At 46.8% G+C, this 19,553-nt stretch overlaps 1 non-coding gene across 1 annotated transcript; it reads left to right on the plus strand.

The window, feature by feature from the left end:
* Positions 1-18,340: 18,340 nt before the first annotated feature.
* LOC126012940 (U6 spliceosomal RNA) lies at positions 18,341-18,448 on the plus strand. Its single transcript, XR_007497282.1, has one exon. It is a non-coding gene; the product is annotated as a U6 spliceosomal RNA (small nuclear RNA).
* Positions 18,449-19,553: the final 1,105 nt, after the last annotated feature.

The following is a 19,553-nucleotide window of genomic DNA, read 5'->3' on the forward strand; positions in this document are numbered from 1 at the left end:
GATACCAGCAGGCAGATAGGCTAGCTATGGAACCAAATTCTCAAGCAGCTTCTCCCTGTGACCCAAGGTCTTTATTGGGAAGAGAAGACCACTCCCATAGGTGAAGAACAAGTAGGGTAAGGGACCAATCCAGACATACTTCCAGTTCATGAGTGCCAAGAACAAGAAAAGAAGAATTGGGGCGGAGAGATAGCATGGAAGTATGGCGTTTGCCTTGCATGCAGAAGGTTGATGGTTCAAATCCTGACATCCCATATGGACCCCGAGCCTGCCAGGAGCTATTTCTGAGCATAGAGCCAGGAGTAACCCCTGAGTGATACCGGGTGTGACCCAAATCCCCCCCCCCACCAAAAAAAAAAAAAGAATTATCCTGAACAGAGTGATAACCAGTATCTTTAACACAGATTAAACTTCATTTTATACCATTTAGTTTTTGCTTTATGGACCACATGCAATGGTGCTCAGGGCTTTCTCCTGGTTCAGCACTCAAGAACCACTTCTGGTAGAGCTTAGGGAACCATAAGAGGTTCCAGGGATCAAATCCAACTCAGCTATGTAAAAAATGCCCTGCCTACTATTGTCATTGTATTTCTCCCTAAATTTCTATTTTAAATTAACTGTAATCAGAAAATATTGTCCAAATTAGTTGTCTTTTTAAAATCAATTTGTCATGCAATAATATTAATTGTTTTAGGTATGTATTTTGTGGTCAATTAATAAAAGTAGATTATCTAGTTTTGTAATATAGAATGATATGACTTACAGATAATATTAAAGCCTCTCAATCCTTAATTTCTTGTTATTAGTATTAAATTTTATCTATTTTATTATGTGTGTATTTATTATGTATATAGTGTATTTATGATTTCTTTCTCCTCACCTCTCCTGTAGTTTCAATTATATAAATGTTACATTATATAGTACGTAATTATAGTTGTTATAAACAATACTTCCTGGTTTCACATTCTTTTTTTTTTTTTTTTTTTTTGGTTTTTGGGCCACACCCGGTGACGCTCAGGGGTTACTCCTGGCTATGCGCTCAGAAGTCGCTCCTGGCTTGGGGGACCATATGGGACGCCGGGGGATCGAACCGCGGTCTGTCTCCTAGGCTAGCGCAGGTAAGGCAGGCACCTTACCTCCAGCGCCACCGCCCGGCCCCTGGTTTCACATTCTTATGTAGATCTTTACCACATTCTACCAAGGGATGAATGAAAGATTAGTCATAGTTGGTTGGTCTTAATGACTGGTAGGAAGAATATTGAAGAAGAGGTGAAAGGTGATGATTCAGTTTGTGTCCGTGAGTAGGTTACAATAGATTCCTCCTCTTTCATCTTGGGCCTTCTACATGCCACCACCATACACATATTATGTGCTCTGGAGTAAGGCAGCTAGCAGGTATGGAGCATAGTAAGAACATAAAACTCACTTGGATAGGAAAAGGCCAGGCCCCATGAAGCCTCTGTTGACCATAGCTGAGTTCCCATTTTTTAATGGAGCACTAAAATAACTTTATTACAAACGTAAGCCAGATCCACCCAACTTGGCTGTTCCTGTCTTTCTAATCAGAATCTGTGCAATTATAAATGTTGGCTGTTTGGGTGGCATGAGAGGTGGCACAACAGGTTAGATGCTTGCCTGGCACCTGGCTGACCTGGATTCGATGCCAGGACCCCATATGTTTCCCTAAATCCTCTAGGAATGATCACTGAGCTAAGAGGCAGGAGTACCACGACTAAGTGTGTTCTCCAAATAAAAAATAAGTAGATTTAAAAAATGCTCACTGTTTTAAAAGACTAACTTTTTAGGTAATTTGATATTTAGAAACAGATGCATCGTCAGCACACTCAATGACCATTGCAGCCTTCACATGCCAGGGTCACAATCTGTGACATGACCTGAAGTGCTTCTTATCTAACCATGTCTTCCTTCCTTGTATCTGCATTGACCTATGATTCGCCACAGCTCTTATTTTTAGATGTTCTGAATGGCTTTATGTATCTCTTTCATTTGGTACATAATTATTCTTCTTTGTGACCCAGTCTGAAACTCTATTTTTTTTTTTATTCTGTTCTGTTTTGGGACTACACCCAGCTGTGCTCAGGGATTATTCCTGGCTCTGTGCTCAGGAATCACTCCTGGCAGGCTCAGGGGATCATATAAGATGCCAGGGATCAAATCTCAGTTGGCTGTGTGCAAGGCAAACACACTACCCACTGTGCAATCGCTATTCCTTTTTATAGATGACTTGTCTGTTTATATTTGTTTTTGAAATTGATGTTTATTTTCAAGTTTGTTATTATGGGTTCACTTTGATTTTGTCATTTGTTTGGGGTTCATTGTTACTCTGATAGACATTTCATTTTTGTTTCAGTGATTACATTCATAATTGCAACTCTGCATAAAGCTCTTCTCTATGCTTGAGACATCTGTAGATCCCGCCTGTGAACAGCAATGAAATCCATGCACTTTCTTCTTCCTTTTCTTTCCTTTCTTCCAAACTTAGACCACTTTTCAGTCTACTCTCTATATTGTTAAATGTAAATGTCTCTGCGTCAATTACTTAATTTACCAGCTTCAAAGCATCTGCTTTTATTATAGTAATAGAAGATGAGGCACACTGCCAATGTTCTACCATCAACCTTCGACTAATCCCCTGCTTGTCTGAGTACTCACTTTTATATTCATAGTCATTTCTTCTCTGTTTTTCAATTTTACCATCAGTTTTTAAATGTGTCACCTATTTTGCTCTTTTACATGATTCAAATTTGATTAACCATCCTGAGATGAGGCATGTTCAGAACTGTTTGCCTAAAGCTTTAAAATTAAAGGACCCAGAGTCTGGGTCAGTAGTCGAACCTGGTCTGCATGACCTGTTAAGATTCCCCCGCCCATGCCAGCCATCTCTGCAGGCTCCAGGGGTCCTTGGAAGTCAGTGTCGGGATCATGGGTGAAGGATGAAGTCAGCACAGATTAGCCCTTCGGAGACCCCATGCTGTGACTGGGGAGTGGGAAGCCTGAAACAGATGGAAAAGCCCCCCATTAAACAGCCTTGTGGTGGGGGGGAGGTGAAGAGCTGGGTCCTGGGCAGGTGGGGGCGCCCTGGCCCTGAACTCTGTGCCCAAACTCCTGAGCCATCTGGGGAGCAGATTCCTTCCCCTCCAAACTGACCCACCGAAGGAGCAAGGGCAGCCTGCGCCTGGGGTTAAGATTGTGGGGTGGACTGCGAGGGGCAGATTCTGGGGCCTCACAATGCAGCATCCCTCTTTAGATGACAGGCTCCCTTGGAGATTTCCTGGATGCCTTCCCGAAGGGGAGCTGGAAAATGGGAGACGGGCTGGAGGTTGCAGGAGCCGGCAAGGGGAGCGCGGACGCCGCGCAGAAGGTGCTGCCTGCGCCCCTTCCTTGCTGCGCGCCCCACACGGTCCAGCGGGCGGCAAACTGGAAACAGCTGCGGAGGTTTTGGGTTTCCGCCCGGCCTCCCTCTGGCCCCTGGCTCTGGCCCACCCGAGCAGTTCCCCTTAATCCCGCTCTCTCGGGAAGCCGCGCTGTGAAACTCCTCGGCACTGCTCGGGAGGTCAGCGGGTCTTGCGTTGGAGGGACAGACGGACAGAGGTGGCAGGGCAAGACCCGACGCTGCTCTCACGCCCCGGACTGGCCTCCACGGCTGTCCCAGAGCCCTCTCCAGCCTCTGTTTCCCAGCTTTGATGTCTTCCGTGGCAGGGGAATCAAGAAGAAGGCTGTGGAAAAAAGTCTGAGGAAGGCTTTCCTAAGCACCTGCCAGGTGCTTCCAGAACGTTTGCTGGTCCCCATTTCTGCTATATTGTGATGCCCACAGGGGGATGTCTTGCTCTAATTCCCCCAAAGATGCTATTCTAAGAGGGTATGATAGTCCTACCATCTCCCAGATGGTCAGAGGGGAACTTCTGTCCCCAAATCAGTTCCCTGGAGCATGGACACCGTGGCCTCCCTGTAGTTTTTCCAGCAATTTCTGAGACCTACTGTGTGCCGGGCCCCATAGATCCCACTTAGCAGTTCCCTCCCAGCTGAGAAACACCATCCTGCTGCATTGACTTCCGGACTTGCCTTAAGAGCTTGGGGAGGGAGCTCAGAGTTCTCGTGTGCCCTAAGAGTTTCCACCAGATAACATCCAAGGTATCCCTACCACTGCCCATCAGGGCAAGAGGCCTACTGCAAGCAACTCTGCTCCCTAGGTAGGGGTAAATGGTTCTGGCAGCACCACCACTAGGCCCTGCTAGCAGACTCTGGTAAGCTCATGAAGGACCAACAATCTCATGGCATTCTGACCCATTATAAAAGAGTCTAGGCCCCAAGTTGGTCCTCATGATCAGACCTTAGTCTCCCCTTCTTCCAGCCACCCACTCCAAGTTAGAGCAGACAACGGTTGACAGAGTCCCCAGAAAGCAGGTCCTTTCCCCATGCTTCTCTCCCCCTCCTTGACTCCAAGCTGTACCCAGATACCTACAACCACCCTATATTGCATCACCCACACACTCATGCCCCCCCACAGGCTCCTCCCATGCACGCATGCACACACATTCACACACATGCAAACACACACGTGCTCTCATGTGACCAAGTACACATACACACAGTCACTACTGCATGAGTAAACCACCCACTTCACATCTTGTTCATATGCCACTGCCCTGCACTCATATCCATCACACTCCCTCACCCCCGCTGTCTCTACATAAAGCTTTCCGGTAGTAGGGCCACCAAACTGGAGGGGCCCTGACATTCCCCCAACAGGCACCCCCCATTCTCAACCACACACACAGCCTAACCCTGCCTGCCTTCTTGCCTCATGGAGACAGCTCTGGGTGGGGTTTCTGGCAGCTCATGCACTTAGCAGCCCCCCAACCAGATGCTGACCTGCTGCTCCGTGACTCTCCAAACGTAAGTTCACTGTTCTGCCCCAAGCTGGTGACATCCACACTAATCTCTTGCCTAAGATCTTCCTGCCATACCAGCAAGCCTGCCTTTCCCCAACCAACAGAGAAGAGAGTTGCCCTCACACTCCATCTCCCCTCAGATTCACACCCACCCTTCCAGCTTATCCTTACCAGAGAAGACTTCTCAAAGCCCCCACCTCAGAGTATCAACCACCCTAAACACATCCTTCCACAGCTTCCATTCTGTTCTGGGCAAAGACCCAATCTGCCTTCCTGTTCCATAGTCAATGCTATCACTAGATCTGTCTCTCACCCATAAGCTTTTAAGAGCAGCTTTACCAGGAGGCTGAGGAGCCTAGGTTGAGGGAATGGGCAGACGAGCATCATTTGCACAGCAGCACCTCTGAGACTTCTCCAGATCCACCACACTGAGGGGTTGTGGAAACTGTAAGGTGCTGTGCACTGGAAAGCATTACTTCCTATTGTCAGGAGCTGCAACCAGAGACTTATCCCTTGTACCTCCTCTCCTGACTGGCCCTGGAAGGGCAAGGACCCCAGCCTGCTGTCCCCTGGCAGGGAGATTGCTCCCTCTGCACCTGACTTCTAATCTATAGAGTAGCAAGCTGAAGCACAAGAAGCATCCTTTATGTTTGTTTGTTTCTTTTGGGAGTCCAGAGAGTCATGCAGCAAAGGAGGTTAAGGAGGTGAGCATCAGGGTTTCAGAGGATTCACCCATAATGCCACATATCTCTCCTTATACAAAAGGGCCATCTCTGCTCAGCCACAGTCACTGTCCAGGTCATATACAGCCTGGAGGCCAGAAACCAAGCCAACTGGCATGAAGAAGCAGCATATATACCCTTTCCTCCCCACATCCTCATATCCTGCCCTGAAGCCTGAAGTCTTCCATGGAAGGAGAGAAACTGATCATGGTTCATCCCAAATGTGCTAAGTAACTCAGGGACTGCAGAAAGGGCCTACAGGTCATACTAGCAAGCAGTGTCCAGAGTGGAGTGCCAGGAAAACCTCACCATTGGCTTAAGCCCTGGGGGGCATGCTTCAGGATAGGTCAGTGGTCAGCAACCTTTTTTTTCAACTAAGCCAAATCTCGCCAAAACCACAATTGAAATTTATTTTGAGAGCCACATTTGGGGGGGGGGGTGTTTTTGTTTGTTTTTGGCAGCATCCAGGGGTTACTCCTGGCTCTATGCTCAGAAATCACTCCTGGCAGGTTCAGGGGACTATATGGGATGCTGGGATTCGAACCATCGACCTTCTGCATGAGAGGCAAATGCCTTACCTCCATGCTATCTCTCCGGCCCCGAGAGCCACATTTTTTTGGGGGGGCCACACCCGTTTGACGCTCAGAGGTTACTCCTGGCTATACGCTCAGAAATCACCCCTGGCTTGGGGGAACCATATGGGACACCAGGGGATCGAACCGCGGTCCATCCTACGCTAGCGCTTGCAAGGCAGACACCTTACCTCTAGCGCCACCTTCCCGGCCCCAAGAGCCACATTTTTAAAACCGAAAATACATAGGATAGTACACTGTTTTTAGTTTCAATAAGTTTTTATTGAGAATATTCCACATGCAAATATCCACATAGGTCGGGAGGATACAAATAACACAACTAATAAAACAAAAACTTTAGAACGATATTATTTATCGATAACATTAAATTCCATAAAATTTGCCTTACAATGTAGAGAAAATTACATCCTGACAATGACTGACAAAGTCAAAAATACTAATGTGAACATTGGCCTTGCATTTCCTTGGAAATTTTGAGTAAGTCAGGTTTGTATGTTGTTGTTTTTAATTTTAGGCATGATTCCAGGTTCTCATTGATGAGACGATGTCTCAATTTACTCTTGATAAGATTCACGCTTGAAAATGATTGTTTGCATAAATATGTAGACCCAAACAAGGAAAGAACAGCAAATGCTAGTTTTTTTTTAGTTGATTATATGAGTCAGGTGTTATACTATTCCAGGTGTTAAAAACCAGCATATCTTTCCTTTCTCCAGGTCTTTCAAAGTAGACCACTTGTGCTGTGAACTAAGTTCACATTTGTGTTTCTCCAATCTTTCTAAATTAGCATAAAGATGTTCAAATTTCGAGCTCCACAGTTCTTTGTTTTTTTAAAATCCAGCAATTGCATTTCAAAGCTGCCAATGTCAATATTAAAGGGAGAAAAATTTAATTCCGTTACAGTGGCATCCAAATGTTTTTAACAAAGGCCAACGTCGCTTTGCTGTTTCTGAAATCCTGAAACCTCTTGAGAAAAGCTTCCCTTATATGTAAAAGTACTATTTTAAAATAGGCAATGTCAATATCAGAATTATTTTCTTGGTGATGTTTCAACAGGCTTAGAAGGTGAATCAAAGTTTCTTTGTCAAAATCTTGAGCAAAAACAGATAATTTGTTTTCAAACAAAATAACTTCTTCTAACATCGAAAAAATTGTGTTTCCTTTCCCCTGTAGTTTATGATTAAGCTGATTTAGATGTGAAGTAACATCCACTATGAAATACAGTTTTTGAATCCACTGTTTGTTAATTCTGGATAGTGAACACCCTTCTCGAGTAAAAATGCTTTGATTTCTGATAATAAGGAAGCAAAACATATCAAAACGTTTCAAAACGTTTCCTCTTGATAACCAAAATGTGCTGAAAATTTGAAACCCTACAATATGGAGATGAAACAGGTAAAAGAGAAAAACCTTTTAATAATCTTTAAAAGCAAGAACAGTGTTCCAGAGAAAAGTAGTGATTTCACTGAAAGGAAAAAAATTTATTGACACTTTAGTATGTGCTGCAAGGAACCAAACTAAAATACACACAAAAACAAAAACGGCACTTTGTTAAAGGCATATAATATCATATCATAAAGAAATGCACTTTCCCTACCACCAATGTCCTTTGTTTCCTTCCCCTTCACCCTTCTCTGCCTATGTCAAGGGCAGTCATTTTGCTTTTTTTTTTTTTTTTTTTTTTTTTGGTTTTTGGGCCACACCCGGCGATGCTCAGGGGTTACCCCTGGCTGCCTGCTCAGAAATAGCTCTTGGCAGGCACGGGGGACCATATGGGACACCGGGATTCGAACCAACCACCTTTGGTCCTGGATCCGCTGCTTGCAAGGCAAACGCCGCTGTGCTATCTCTCCGGGCCCGGCACTGTATTTCTAAACCCCACCCAACCTGGTCTGAAGAAGCAGTGTAGCAGGAAAGAAATAATAAACCAAGCTAGCCAGGAAAGGATGATCATGGAGTCCATGGCCTTTTACCTTGCACTCTCTGCCTCGAGCCCAAAAAGCTAGAACACCTCTTTCTTTATTAAAACCAATTCCCAATACCAGGAGGCTTCGGGTCAAGAGAGAGACAAAAGTACATATTCATTGGGCTTTTACATATCAAAGGAAGAGATTTAAGAAAGGATAACATTGGAGGAACAACTTTGTTTAGGGTTGATACTGGGCATCATCTTACACTCTTGGAGCCGACTGCCGGCTGCACACAGGGTGCGCACTGACAGAGGCTAGGAGCAGAGTCTTGACTCCTGGAGCAGCCACCCCGCACACAGAAGAACCAAATTAAAAGTGTAAAGAGCCACATGTGGCTCTCGATCCGCAGGTTGCCGACCACTGGGATAGGTGATAAAACAGAGGTCAAGGGGCCAGGGCAGAAGAAGAAACCCAGCAGATGTTGTTTGGAAGGAGGTACATGACTGGAAAAGGGGAGGGAAGTGGAATGATGTTGAGGATGTAACTAGACTCAGTTTCAGAAGCAGGAGGTGGAGGAGAGTCAAATGCTGCCCTGAGTTTCCCAGACAGGTGAGCAGGGTGTCAGCTGGTACTGTTGACACAGCTGCCAAAAGGTGCTGTTGCTCAGTCCCCTGGTACCTCTTTCTTTCTGAATCCCCCCAAGCTCCTATGATAGGTGCTGGATGGAGATCTGTGGAATTCAGAGTTTGGTCAAGCTTCATCTGGCAGCTTATCTATGTCCTAGTGTGGGCATGAAAATGGAGGCCTGGCTGCAGGGGGATGCAGAGCAGGAACACAGCCCTTTGCATACAGTTGCAAAGGTTGTTCAACTGACCAAGATGCCCTGCCAAGGCAATAAGTGGAGATTGATGTTTAAATCTTGTTCTGCTCCCCAAAACAATATGCATTGACAAGCGGTAGTGTCTTGGGAGGAAGGGCAAGAAGTGTAGACTTCCTTTCTGGTTTGTACAGACACTATCTGATTGATTAACCAGGTTTTATCCTATTCAGGATTTGCTTGTAACTCATTGGTCAGAAGCACCTTTGGATGGAAGCATCCTTTGGTTTGGTGCTTTAGACCACCTGTTCTCCACCCCAGGGTATAGTCTGGCGCTTGCTAATAAAGACCCTGGGTCTCAAGAAAAAGTTCTCTGTATTTCTGGCTTCCCACCACTGAGCTATCTGCTTCTTAGGAGCAGAAGGCTTGTTTGTTGGTGTTCCTGAATGTTTTATCCCCTTAACCATGTGCAGATTATTTCCTGTGTCAGCATTTGCTTCCAGACCCACGTCTGCTTCAACTATCCTCTCCACCAGCCAAACCATGAACCTTTTGAGCTGTGCTAGCTCGGGGGCAACTCTTAATTTTCACAAGGGACTCTGGGGATGAATAAATGAATGAGAAGCATAGGGCACACTTTCAGAGGTTCTATGAACTGAGGTTGAGTCCAAGTAGCTCATTCTTTACCCTAAGAGAGAGGTGAGCTTAGACTAAAGGCTTCCTGTAGAAAGAAAACTCCTTGGTACCCAGGATAAGAGACCAAGCAATACGAAAAACCCTCCAGCCCTGACTATTAAATTGGGAGATGACTCCCACGCTCTTATTTTGCCCCATTATTCATCTTTAATATTTTAGGTACCAATGATTATAAAACTGCTAATGGCAGGGTCTTGTGCATAAAACATTCCACTGGAGTACCCGCTTCTTCTACCCTTGTTCTAGTCCCCTCCATTCTATTCTTCCCCAATTACTCCCCCTGAAAGTTTCCTACTAAAGGCAAGTTCCCCATTTCTGTTGTTCAGAATCATTGGTTGATCCCCTACTGTGTTTCTTTAGATCCTAGATAGAAAGAGATCATTCAGTCCCTCTACCTCTGATTAGCTTCACTCAGCATGATACTCTCCAGATCCATCCAGATAGCAGCAAATTGCATGATTTCATCTTTTCTTACAACCAAGTTGCGCATATGTACCATAGTTTCTTTATCCAATCATCTGTTTTGGGGGTAATTGACTTGTTTCTGATTTTGACTATTGTAAATAAATAATGCAAATGTCTTTTCATTTTTTTCTTTCTTTTTATTTACTTATTTGTGGGGGGGGTGGGGCCACACTGTTGATGCTCAGGTGTTACTCCTAGTTATGCGCTCAGAAATCGCTCTTGGCTTGGGGGACCATGTGGGATATGGGGGGATCGAACTATGGTCCGTCCTAGGCTAGCGCATGTAAGAGAGACGCCCTACTGCTTGCACCACCGCTCCACCCCCTGCAAATGTATTTTCTGAATATTTTTGGGCTGTTGAAGTAGATGCCAAAAAAAAAAAAATAGAATTGTTGGGTAATATGGAAGCTCAATTCCTAGTTTTTTGAGATGTGTCCAATTTTTTTCCCAAAAGACTGGACCAGTTGGCATTGCCACCAGCAGTAAATGAGGATCTCTTGCTATGTTATTTTTCATGCGAGACAAGCAGAGGACCAGAAAAGTCATGTGGCTCTCGCAAAGTGACATCACAATACTCAGGAGTGTACTATAGTATTCCTTTCCTGGTCCATTGTCAGAAACCCTCCTTCAAAGGCCTCAGAGCAGAAGTCAGGCATGAGCCTTCAAGAACCTATCCCCCCTCATCTACATGTATCTACATGTATGTACACAGTGTACACAGGTCGCATGCACATGCATATAAATAGTCCTGGAGACTGGTGGCTGCTGAGTTCAAGGTAAGGTGATCATCTCCCTGTGTACAGCATGTACACTTTGGGGTCCAGAACCCCACCACTCCCCTCTCAAGGACTTAAAACTTGGCTTTGTCCCTGGAAGCCAATGAGCAACTCCACTGAAAGCAGAGGCAGGGGGTTCTGCAGGCAGTGGGGGTGTGGGGGTGTGTCCCAGGGCTGAAAGGAAGAGACCAGATTGGCCTCCTGCTTCCCATGGTACTCAGCCCCCTTCCTGTGTTCCTTTCCCCAGCCTTATACATCCCAATTCTAACCCAAAAGGGGCTAATTTTGAAAGGGGTCCAACCACTAAACTTAATCTCCAAATTTCATGCTACCTCTGCCCACCTCCATCTGAGTATGGATCCTGTTCTCGGGGTCTCTTCCTGCTATGTTTCTGAGGGGCTGAGAGGAGTGATACCTACACTGTGCGCACGTGGCTGGTTGCTTTTAGCCTCTCCACTGTAAAATAACAGAAAACTGCACAAAGTAAACAGAAAGCTTGCTGAAGGTGAACCTTCTCCCACCTTTATCTACAGCCAGGAATCAAGCCATGCCAGGCACGGCAGGTGACTTTCTGGGTGCTCATTCCTAACACCCAAAGACTACAACTGCTTAATGTTTATAATGATCATTTTCCTACCTTCCTTTGCAGTTCTGTCGTTCAAATGCCCCATCCCTAGACACTGTCATTCAGTTATCTCCACTGAATTTGAGGTGCCAGTAAGATCTCGTAAACCCCAGCCTGCCCATCTTGTCCTGACTTCTCCTGAGGCCATCACCACCTGTGGCCTTCCTGGTTCTTCCATGGGGACAGGCTCAAAGATCTGGGTTTTGCAAATGGCAAATACCAGGGGTGTGTGTATCCACATATGTTCTTCATGGTGAGGGCTGCATGCGGAGACTAGCAGGCTCATGTTCAGCACCCTGGGTTGACACTTGGCATCAAGGGGTATCAAATTATCTTTTTATTTTCCTTCATATGGTGGAATTGTTTTTATTATGACCACCTTCCCATCACCACTTTGATTGAGGTACAGCTGATATACTACAGAAAACTCTTCTTAATACCTTCATTTCCATCATTCAAAGTTCTGGGTTTGGGTGCTGAGGTTGGGGACAACGGGGAGTAGATATCTGTAGGGTGCAGGAGGTGCACTGACATTGGTGGGACCTATTTTATCTTCAGGAATGTCTCAACTACTCAGGATAGAGTCTAGTATGCAGTAGTTACTTCAAACTGAAATCCACTGGTAGCCACTTAACAATCTGATTTAGAGACACTGCTCAGCCCTCGTGCACATGTTGAAATTTGGGAAACTCACTCCTGACACCATCGCTCCCTTTGGGAAAACTCTGACTTGGAAGGACCTGCCTGTGCTTCCCCTGATCCTCCCAGCTCTGCTCACTGTACTGGACTCCTCCCCAGCAAGTCTTTCCAGCTCTGTCCTTCTGCCTGCCCTGTCTAGAGGATTTTACATACCACCCAGAGCTGAGACTAGTGTGACTAGTATTTTCGCAAAGTTCCAGGGCAGGCTCAGTTCTCATTCCCAAACCTTTGGAAGCTGGGTACAAGAAGCAGGCATGAAGGCCTCATGCGGCAGTGCAGCCTTCCTGCAGCCCAGGCAGACCTCAGCCCAGGACTGCCCAGGGTGGATCTTCCATTGTGTAAGCCCTCCACATCCGCAGCAAAGCCACATTTCACACACACCCAGATGGAAGGCAGTAGAGATGGATGAGGCTGCCAGACACCCTCTTCTTCTGGCACTTGGCACAACCAAACAACATGAATCAAAAATAAAATCAACACAGCACAAAACAATCTGGGCCAAATTGCCATTGAAAGTTGCTCTGGAAAGGAAGGTCTTGAAGGCATCATCACTCTTTCTCCCCCTGAAGGTCCCTGGTCCCCTTTAGTTAACAACATCATCTTCTAGCCAGACTCCAATGCATAATCTGAGTCAACCCAAAGACCCCTTTTCTCCCAGCTTCCATGCCCAGTTACTCCCCAAATCTAGCCAGCAGGCCCCAGGAGCTCAGCACAGTTTAACTTCTCCACTTGCTTTTCACCGAGTGCCCCACAATTCTAAATGTGATCCCCATACCCATTAATGCAGGTGTTCTCTCTATTAATGCAGGTGTTCCTAACCTTTGAAGGTCATCCCACAGCCTCTTCCTCCCACTTCCATCTGAACCTCTATCTTGGAACTTGGCCCTCTTCTGATGCAATCCTCTCCTCAGCAGCCCCTCAGGATAGGATTTATGGAATAAATAAATGGGGCCACCAACTTCATAAAGTATTTTCTTTTTTAGGGGAGACATATAATAGTGTTCAGGGACCATTCCTGACTTTGTGCTTATGGGTCCTACGTGAAAATACTAGAGGGACCATATGTAGTGCCAGGATTTGAACCATTGCTGCGGTCATAGCCCCACTCAAAGCAAGTGTCTTCATCTGCATTACTTAAGTCCATGAAGCACCAAGCATTAAACCAGGCACTAAGAGTTTGCCATAAAAGCAATTGATAAAAAGCTCTAGTTATTACAGTGGATAGAATCAAACAATGAAGAAAACTGAAGTGAGAGACTATGCGAGGAAGGAACTCCAAGGGAAGTCAGCTAAGGAAGGCTGAAAGGGACTTGCTACTAATGTGATATGTAAGGGAAAGACTTGAAATGAAGGAGCAAGTGTTCTTGTGCGTGTATCTGGCAAATTTAAGGGAGGAGGAAATGCGTGAGGGAACCAAATCCCTACATAGGATGAATGAATGATCACGGCACTAGGTGAATCAATGAATGAGCAGTCAAGACAGTAAGAATTGTGAACAGTTTATCTGTTGAATATAATGAAGAGAATTAGGTTAAGTTGGTCAAATGATGATGGCTGGAACTGAAGCACCAGCTATTTCCATGACTTTCAGAAGCCTGATCTGTCCTTAAGAATGCATCTAATGAATTTGTACCTGGCACCGGGGCCTTTCCTCTAAGCACAGCTGAGCCCAGCAAATTCCTTCTTGGAGGAAGTCAAGCAAGGTCAGCTTGGATATAGATGATCTCCAACCCCATTTCAGCAGCACTCCTACCCTGTCCCCACTGATGGATCCATCACTGATGTCTACCCACTGATAGGGCCCCATGGGCTCATAGGGGTGGCCAGGCCCTAGGGTGCACCTAAGGGGAAAGTGTTCCAGGACTGCATCTTTATTCCCAAGACACAAGATACTGGTATGTGGGTCTGGTGGCTGCTAGGGCCCATAGGCTGGATCATATCACTGGCTGGGAAAAACCAAGAGTGACTACAAAGTGCTCTGCCTCTGCACAACAGATCCTGGGGGAAGTTGGTCACTGAAGACTTGGAAGTTAGGCTGGAAACACCGAGGATGCTCAGAGTGTCAGACATAGGAGCCCAATGGATGTGGGGAGAAACCAAGGCATGAGCAGAACCTCAGACTAGGGTGTACATCAGGTGTGAGGGGGTCTGGGGCTTAACAACAGCCATTCCACGGTAAAAGCCTTCTTCCTTACCCCCAAGGAGGCCCAGACCAGGATATGCAAGTACTGAGCTTTAGAGACTGATACATGCATGTACCTCTGTGCTGTCATGGAGTTACATCAGCTCTCTGGACTTCAGCTTTCTTTAAAAATGGGTACAAAGCCCAGAAAGGAGCACAGGGATAAGGGGTTTGCATTGGCCTGGAGCACCACTAGGAGTGATCTCTGTGCAAATAAATGGAAGTAAGTCCTGAGTATCATCAGGTAGGACCCCACACAAATGTATATAAATACATATGTAATATATAAATATATAAACAAAAATATAATTAAAGTGTGTGTGATCATGACAACAGAGAAAATTATAGGACTCCATGCATAAAGCAGAGACTAATAGGTGGCAGCAATACAGTAGATAGCAGTCACTATCAATATATTTTAATACATTGCTGGTCATCCTGAATGGTGCATAACAGAGTTACTGACTAAAATGCAAGTAAGTGAGTAAGCAGTGTGCCGGGGCTGATTCAAAAGAATTTACTTGAGCTCTGACTGGATTGCCAGATGGCAAAGGCAAAAGAGAAGGAAAAGAAAGGGCCAAGCTGGGAGTAGCTTCTCTGAGCAGGTTGAGTGTCAGTCACTTGAGGGCAGCTTCATTCTGTCTTCTGCTTTCACTTCCTTTGAGTTGAACGTACCCCCAAATCATGAACCATCCAGAACTTTTCTTTCAAGATGGCCCAGAGATGAGATTCCCCAGAGATGATCTACTAAATCCATTTCACAGCTGAAGAGACTGAGGCCTGCACACCTGGATTTCCTCACTTTCTTAAGAGATAAATGCTGAGAGAACCATGGTTCCTTCCTAGTCTGCACAGATCAGTCTAAGATTCCCAGAGTCAAGGGTATGAATGGGGTTCAGTGGTTCAGTACTTGCCTTGCATCTGTGAGACTCTGGGTTCAATCCCCTATATTAAATTTAAAAAAAGCTATAGAGCTCTTCTGGATCTATAGTTCTCTCATGCAAATGGCCTAGCCACATCCCATCTCCCACTTCCAACTGGGTATTTATTCAAGACACAGCCAGGCACCAGAAAATCCTTGACTCCTGGCAGCTTACAGTCCAGGTTACCAACTGGCAGAATCAGCAGCTCAGAAATTGCAGTGGGTTTGGTCCTAAAAGTCCAGGGGAAGCCCAGAAGGAGCCCCCAGGCTGCCCACAGGCTTGAAAGGGTCTCCCTGATAGGAATTATAGAAGCTCAGAGCTGAGGGATGAGCAGATGGGGTCGGATGGACAAGTCAAAGAAAGATCCCAGACTGGGGTAGAGCATGCACTGAGTCCAGGCATTATCGGGACGTCCTAGGTGGGCTATCCAGGGTTTTTTCTTCTCACCCCAGTGCCATGCAGAGTCCAGGCTGGAAGGGCCCCACAAGCAGGGGTGGGTTTTAGGGGGCTGTTACTCTCAGGGCTCTGACAAGCTGACACAGCTCCATCAAGCAGAGAACCTCCCCTGAGCCCCAAAGTCCAGCAGCCCTTGCGGTTTGGGACCAGTCGGTGACTCCTCCTGGTCATTAATCTCAGCATGTGCTAATGTTTGATAAATTGCCCAACAGTTGCATTAGCTAATAACTCCCCGAACAAAACCAGAGAGTTCATCTGTTTTTATAAGACGCCCAAGAGCATCCTGGGAACAGGCACGGTGGTCGTGAATAAAAGAGAAACATTCATTTATGGTAATTGGTTTCAGCTCCTCACTTGGCTGCTTGTCCTGACCTAAATGTATCCAGTTGTTCCCTTTGCCTCGCTCTGGTTTGGGGGTCACTCCTAATGGTTTAATTCAACAAAAAATGTCTGCCATTTCCTGTAACCTCTGTCTTTTTTCACCCTCCTCCCAAACGGTTTGTGCTTGCGAGCAACATCTCTGCAAGTCCCTCCCCAAGCTGTTTCCTTCTCAGGGAACAAAGTCAAGATTGTTGACAGAGAAAAAAAAGGCCTCAACTTGGGGCCAAGAAAAGAAGATGGGGGAGGGGAGAGATGGAGGTAATAGTCATTTGTTTGTCTTTCACCCCGACTTCACAAAGCAGGTTTTGTCCCAGGTCGGTGGTCAGGGACTCTGACACAGAACATGGCCCTGGTGACCAGAGGCAATTTATGGGAGGGAACACAAATCCTTATTCATGGAGCCAGGCCGGTGGTGGGAGGAAGTGACTGAGGAGGGACTGAGGTACCCCCACAGCCACCCCTATAGACCCAGGGCTCCTGGGTGCTGGTGGCCTGGGCTAGACTTTAGAGCCCCAGGGTGGCCCTGCAGTCCCCTCCAAGGGAAGACTCCTCTGCTCCATTCAGAACACAGTTTTTCTCCTTCCTCCCAGGTGAGTGCCTGGTGCGTGTTGGAGCCAGACTGGGCCTATGCCCAGGGCTTTCCATGGATGAGTCTCTGGTGGCATTTGCCAGGACGAAGGAGGAGGGGCCGGCCAGCAGGAGAGGAGAGCAGAGGGTCTGGAATCCATTGCCAGTCCGCTGGGACAGCTTGTAACTTTGTTGGGATGCATCTGGTAGAAAGGCGTTGTGTAAATATGGGGTCATTATCGTGGATCGTGTTTCCCCATCGCTCTGCAAGAGGAGGGGCTGGTGGGTCCCAGATGCCTTTTGTCAGGAAGACTAGGATGGCTTAAAGAAGGCTATGGAAGATCATCACTGGCAGGCTGTCCTTAGGGCGAGGCTCAGAACCTGGCAGGGCAAAGGGGACTACTAACAACCCAGCCTGCCCCGGCTCTCCCTGCTAAGGACACTGGCTTTCAGGGTCAGGGTGGGCAGAGGACTGGATGAGTGGGACAGGTAAAGCCAGCTGGCAGACGGGGACATGGCAGACGGGAACACGGCAATTGGTCTCACTATGTGCCTCCGTCCCTCTCTGTGGGTACCTTCCTGCATCTGAACAGGCCCTGATGTGATGAAAGACCTGCTCAGAACAAGGGAGCACAGGCAGCTCCAGTCTGAGGAATGTCCCCGATTTCTTCTCTCTGGGATATAAGACCACTTAATTGGCAGCTCTTTCCCTCGCCCCAGTGCCTGCCTGAACTGAATATTTTCAGGCCTAGACAAAGTTCCACTAGCAGCAGCAACTTGCCCTCATCCTTTTCCGGCCAGGACTCTCCATGGCAGCTGGGTGAGAAGGTGAGTCCCAAACCATGTGAGAAGGTCCTGAATGGCCCACTTAGGAGTTTTCCACTGTGCTTGGGCTTAGTACATGTTCTGCCCCCAGTTGGGGTCTTTTCTCCACCCGACTTCTTTTTTTTTTTTTTTTTTTGTTTTTGTTTTTGGGCCACACCCTGTGAGGCTCAGGGGTTACTCCTGGCTATGCGCTCAGAAGTTGCTCCTGGCTTCTTGGGGGACCATATGGGACGCCGGGGGATCGAACCGCGGTCCGTCCTAGGCTAGCGCAGGCAAGGCAGGCACCTTACCTCCAGCGCCACCGCCCGGCTCCTCTACCCGACTTCTGTCTGCTTATCCCTCAGTTCTGGGCTCTCATGATTTCTATCAGGGGAAACCCCCCATCAAGTCCGTGAGCCACCTAGGGGCTCCTTCTGGGCTTCCCCCTCGGACTTTGAGGACTCATTGCAGGTTTCATGCTGTTGGTCTGGAAAGGTGGTTCTCCAGTTGGTGACCTGGGATTGTGAGCTGCCAGGAGTCAGGGACTGTCTGGTGCCTGCCTGTGTCCTGAGTATGCACCCAGCTGGAACTGAGAGGGGATGTGGGCAGGTCGTTTGAATGGATGAGTGTCATTGTCATTCTCTCCCTGGATGTTATTTGTTTAAAACCTTCTTAACACTAAGCCAAATTCTTTATTCTTAATAGGTTCATGAGGTTGCCTGTTTCACAGATAAGAAATCTAAGACTTAGTTCCTGAGATCCACAAACTCAAATTTGTTTGTCTCCCCTTTATTCTTAAGAAGTTTTTCTGGTGCTCGCTTCGGCAGCACATATACTAAAAATTGGAACGATACAGAGAAGATTAGCATGGCCCCTGCGCAAGGATGACACGCAAATTCGTGAAGCGTTCCATATTTTAAAAAAAAAAAAAAAAAAAAGAAGTTTTTCTGTCCAAAGACATCACAGTGAGTCTGAGCTAAGAGGTCATCTGTGTCCAGGGCTTTGGAAAAACTTAGCCCCTGAGAGTTTATTAAGGAGGAGAATTTGATCAGATGATGTACTGAAGACTAACTTTGTTCCCCATTTCTAAGGATCCCAACTGCTTTCTCTTCTGGGGTGCTCAGGCACTGCTAACCTGCCTTCCCTGAACTTCCTTCCATGGCCTTCCACAGCTTATTCCTTAGAGTCCATGTGGCCACAGCCAGTGTTCTCAGCAACCCCCTTCACTGCCACTGTCATAAGAAAGGAGAGAAATCCCAGAGTGGCCACACATGCCCCAGCCTCCCTTATCAGACAGACACCAGGGGTCCTAAAGCTGGTAGCAGGCATCTTGAATGCATGAGTAGCTCCCAGATTAACAAGATGTGGAGCCCCGTGCATTCCAGAATTAGCTCTACCACTGCCCCTCCCATGTTCTTGGGTAGACCCCCTTCCCTGACCTCAGATGCTTATTTAGAGCAGGACCCTCATTACAGGTGAACTAGATTTTGGCGTTTGGGAAGCTGAGCATTGCTCTGTACAGCTCTGCCCAACTGTGGCAGTGATGAGAAGTTCCATTTTGCAAGTGGGGAAAATAAAGCCTATACAGGGTTACCTGACTAGAGTCTTAGAGCATGCCTAGAAAAGGGGATGTAGGATGGAGAGGGTGGTCTGTGAGAATGGTGAGGGGCATAGCAGGGACTGGGGAAAGCAGCCACTCCTGGCTGTGCAAGGCACACCTGCAGCAGTGGTAGCAAGGAAAACAGAGCTTTGGATAGACTGACATTCTCTAAGAGTCAGAGGAAATTCATCAGCACCCCTGATGCTTTCCTGCCAGGTATTTTCTATACTGTCTTGAATAGCTCCAGTGACAGAAAGTTCACTGCATCTCAGTGCAGCTCTCAGGGGGATTACTAGAAGTTTAACTCCTTCAAAGGGACTCTGGCAGGGAGAGCTATGTGCCTCACTGGAGAGAACTCAGACTTTCCCAACCCCAAAACTACAAGGAATTTGTCTCCAAGACCACTCTCTACAGGGACCATTGA

The sequence above is a fragment of the Suncus etruscus genome, chromosome 6 (genome assembly GCF_024139225.1).
Source record: "Suncus etruscus isolate mSunEtr1 chromosome 6, mSunEtr1.pri.cur, whole genome shotgun sequence".
Lineage (NCBI taxonomy): Eukaryota > Metazoa > Chordata > Mammalia > Eulipotyphla > Soricidae > Suncus > Suncus etruscus.